Raw genomic sequence first — 4,807 nt, 5'->3', positions numbered from 1 at the left:
AATTGGGATAATTGAGAAAAATACCATTTCACTTGCATTTCAAAGCTTTTAAATAATGAAAGAATTCCAAAGAAATTCAATTTTATTATTTCAAATACATTCAGTAACACAAACTACTGGTAAATCTCTGCCAAGCTGATTTCCCGCCAGACTTAGTAACTAAAGCATTCCCTTATATTTTAATGTTTCTTTAAAATGCCCAAGAAGATAAGACAGGATATTTTCCACAAAAGACTTGTAGTCTGGAAAGCAAACAGGCAAAATAGGGCACAAGCACACGAACAGGTACGAAAGCCTGAGCAAGAAGGCTGCTGCCAGTGAGGAGCAGATGGACTTCTGTGGTGAGCCCAGGAAGAAATCTAAACTGCCTGAAGCCTTGAGCTTGTGGCATGAGGTTCAGTGCCTGCACATAAAGACTTCATTTCAGTCACAACTTTGTGCTGAGAGAGCATCATGGGAAGTTTTGGGAGAGAGTCAGAAAGAGCCTCAGAACCTTCTAAGATTCAAAAGTACTCATTTTACACATGAGAAAAATTGGGGGATGTGCCTTACAAATGAAAAAGGGTAAAGAGGGGGGAAGAAAAAATTTCAAGTAAATAAAAGAACTGAAGCCTAAATCAAACAAAACAATTATGACAATTATTAGATCTTTGAAGGAACAGGTCTTATTGGACAGATGTATTTTAAACACCTGTTATATTTAAACACCTTGACTTTGGGGGGCTTCCTGTGCCTTTTTTTTTTTCATCTTTCATCTTTGTAATCTAACATGAACTATTGCAGTGAACTGAATGAAATAAGCCACCATTAACTATATGTTAAATTGGATTGACCGAAGAGGTGTGTTGAGGTCACACTGGAAAACTGTGATACCTGCCTTAGATTGTCAGCACTGCCAGACCATTGGGCTCTGTTTTCACTGTGGTATCAGCTGCCATCACATTCTGCAAATGGCTCTCACTGGCTGTGCCTAGATGGTATAACCTCAGCTTTGAGCAAGGCAACTAAGAATATTCATTTATTCCAAAATAGTAATTGGACATCCACCATGTGGGCTTTTTAACTAGTTGCTGGGATAAAACCGGTCAAAATAATAATTAAAATAATTCCAATATTTAACTTGTATCTGTCAGAAAATCTTAATTATATTAAAATGAACTCCACAATACTCCTCTCTTTTCCTTCCTTCACAACCTCCTCTCACCTCAGGCTAAGGAGAGCCCCTCACTCAAAGCTCTGCCCGTCCCTGCAGCCCATCCATCCATCACTGCATCATCGCTGCTCTTTATCCTTATCTCTCTCTCCCAACCCTCTCAGTTTTGTACCGCATAGATCAACTTAGCTTTCTTCTCTTTCACCTCTTCCCCCTTTTCTCAAGCCCCACCTTCCTCTGCTCAATTTTTTCTTTCTTGTTTTTTAAACGGAGTCTTGCTCTTTTGCCAGGCTGGAGTGCAGTGGCAAGATCTCGGCTCCCTGCAGCCTCTGTCTCCTGGATTCAAGGGATTCCCCTGCCTCAGCCTCCTGAGTAGCTGGGACTACAGGCGCGCACCACCACGCCCAGCTAATTTTTTGTATTTGAATAGAGGCGAGGTTCCACCATGGCCAGGATGGTCTCGATCTCCTGACCTCATGATCCGCCCGCCTCAGCCTCCCAAAGTGCTGGGATTACAGGCGTGAGCCGCCGCATCCGGCCCCTCTGCTCAGATTTAAAGATATCTCAAAGTTCTAAAATCCATTTTGGCATGAAGCCATAGACCTTAGAGAGTGGGGAAGGGAAAATCAAGCCAGAAAAAAAAAAAAATTATCTTGAGAGACTGGAAAGAGCCTGTGTGGAGAGGCCAGAGCATTATGATTTCCTGCCTCCTGCCTTCCCTTTCTTCTTTCTATCTGTATATGTTTTACCATATCATAACCTTCTCCTTGTCAGTCTTTGCTGTGTCTGTCTGTCTGTCTGTCTCTCTCTCTTTCACACACTCTCTCTCCAAAATACAACATTACAACGTGGCTCCTAGAAGTTATAATTATTTCTGTGATAGCACACCTCCTTAGAGGACTGTGAATATTCTTAGGTGCCTTTGAAGATACTACCAGATGTAGCCTGTTTATGATCTTCTAAATATCTTTTCCTACAACGGAAAATAGGTGGATGAATGGCTTCCTGCAGAAGAAGCTCATCCGCACTCCCACTAAGAATCTCTGCACATTCACTTGCTAAAGGGTATATGCTTACCAGATGACAACCCTCCCAGTTTCCAGCTGCCACTAGATGTCCCTCCTAGCCAATATTGAAATACAACCACACTTCCCATCCTTCCTGGGGTCTCTGATGTGTAAATAGATAGATGCTCTGGGGTGCCTGCCCAGCCCCACCACAGTGCTAGCAAATTAGAGGGGCCTGTTTCCAACCTGGGAATGCTGTCTCCGGAAGCTGTGTGGCTCTGATGGAGATTAAGGAACCTTCTTATTCACACCCAATCAGACATGGCTTCTTGGTGGTGTTTCAGAAACACATTTGAGCTGTCTTATCGCAACCATCCGATCTCCTCACAGGGCTTCAGGTCTGAATTTCACTAGTCATCCCTACTTTCTAGTCACCATACCTTTCTTTGTACTCTGTCTGGCTTGTTTTCATCAATAGGAAAACTGAGGGGCTGTCCTGTGGTCCAATGTAGTTAATTGAATGGTGTAATAGACACACACGATGGTGATCCCTGATGAGTCACAGCCTTATATAGCCCTCCAACCTCGTGTGCTGTGGAAACTGTGACTTACTTCTGACAATACACTATGGCAAAAGAGATGGGATGTCATTTTCATAATTGTGGTATATTATTTGTTAAGGATGAAAGGATTTTTCAAGGATAATTCAAGTTCCTAATCCATTGACTCTGAGTTAATTAAAAGGGAGATTATCCCGGGTGGGCCAGACTTAATCCAATGAGCTCTTTTAAAGAGGGTCCAGACCTTCCATGAAGTTAAAGTCTCTGTGGAGCATAAACTCTCATTCTCATTCTCTCTCCTTCTGTCTCTCATTACCTCCCTTCCTCTCACCCTCCCTCTGAAATCTGCCAACAACCTGAGCGGACTTAGACGTGGATCCTTCCGTGGTGAAACCTCCAAATGAGAACACACTCTGGCCAAAACCTTGACCTAAACCTTGTAAATTTCTGAGCTCAGGAAAGTTAATCAGTGTCTGGACTCATGATCCACAGAAATTGTGAGATAAGAAATGAGGGCTGTTTTAAACCACTAAATTTGTGATAATTTGTTATGTAAAAAATAATATATCAATGTTAAATGCACCCAAATATATTTAATTAACTGCTTATGAATAAACAGGATTCTTTCTTCTGCACAGCATTAAATTGTTATATGCTCCCCCTATTTTTCTAGTCTAAGTGCAAAAATCGAGCATGCTTACCCTTGTTGCACTGATGCAGTTTTTTTTTTTTAAATTTTGGTGTGAGAATCCCATCGATATCATACATTTATTTCAGTATTCTTCAAAGAAATACAAGCTATATGGTCCCTTAAATGTTTTATACATAATCAATGACATTTGTTTATCTCTAACCCTCTTTATTGTTGTCTTACGGATTAGACAACTTTGGGGGTTTTTTGGCAGTAACTTAATCCCTGCAATTACACTTTTTTTTTTTTTCCATAACTTTGATGTAGGCTATCTCAGCTATTCTTCAGGTTGTAAGTGGGACTCAGGTTTTCTTGTTCTGAAACCACCTATCTGGCTGTGCTCATCTCAGCAGGGCTGCAGGAGATCAAGAAGACACATGGATCTCCTTCAGCATCTCCACTCAGAGCTGACACAAGGTAATTGTTGTCCACATTCCATTTCTCAGAGCAAATACCTGACCAAATCCAAAGAAAGCAGACAGAGAAATTTTTCTTCCCTTCCACAGATGTGGGAGTGGGGAGGAATACATTTATTAATAATACAATTCAGCATATTTCTGTGGTATCAGATTGTGTTTCAACTCTTGACCTACTTTCTATCATTGAAATCTTAACTTTAAGGGTACAGGTAACTTGTACCATCATCGTTCCAGGGTCTGTCTGATAGATCGTGCGATCTTGATTATGGAAGCAAAAACAAATGTCTTAAACAATTTAAGTAGGACATAGCTTCTCTCAATATCCATGTAATATCAGTTGGTATCTGTGGTAGTTAGGAGAAAAATAAAACAAATCACAAGCTCCAAATTGGTATGTCATGATGGAGAGGTACTTTGCTCAGTTTTGCTCAAGTTAGAGACCATGCATAGATTTGTATTTCTTATGAAAAATTTGATGATTGAATAGAGTCTTCTTTCAAACGATGAAAATCTTACTAAGATTTCATCCTCTCAAGAACTCTTCAATGTTCCTGTATAATTCCTGATTGGATGGACTCTTCTTCATCAGTTCCATTGTTCCAGCAGCTTGGCAGTAAGGATGAAAATATACTTTTGACTCACATTTTTAGTGATGACTTTCATCCTGACTGAGTATATAGCTGGGTGCTGGAGCTGAAATGCAAAATCCTGGATGGCAGCCCTCTAACATATTACCCCAAAAAACCAAAAGGATGACTCAGCCCCAGAATGATGTTATTTTGAAGAAACACAGTTTGCCAACCAAACGTATTTTAAGAAACATCCAATTATTTACTTTTGCTTCTCAAAGAACTCCAGAGGAATTTCCTATATTAACTTTGGTCACAGAAACTTTTCTGAAACCATCTTCCCGTCTATCTTCTTTTCTTTTCTTTTTTTTTTTCTTTTTCTTTTTTTTTTTTTTTTTTTTTTTTTTT

The sequence above is a fragment of the Sapajus apella genome, unplaced genomic scaffold (genome assembly GCF_009761245.1).
Source record: "Sapajus apella isolate SASKATOON/1434 unplaced genomic scaffold, GSC_monkey_1.0 scaffold107, whole genome shotgun sequence".
NCBI classification, from domain to species: domain Eukaryota; kingdom Metazoa; phylum Chordata; class Mammalia; order Primates; family Cebidae; genus Sapajus; species Sapajus apella.
The sequence above is the reverse complement of the archived record's forward strand: the minus strand, read 5'-3'. Positions refer to the sequence as shown.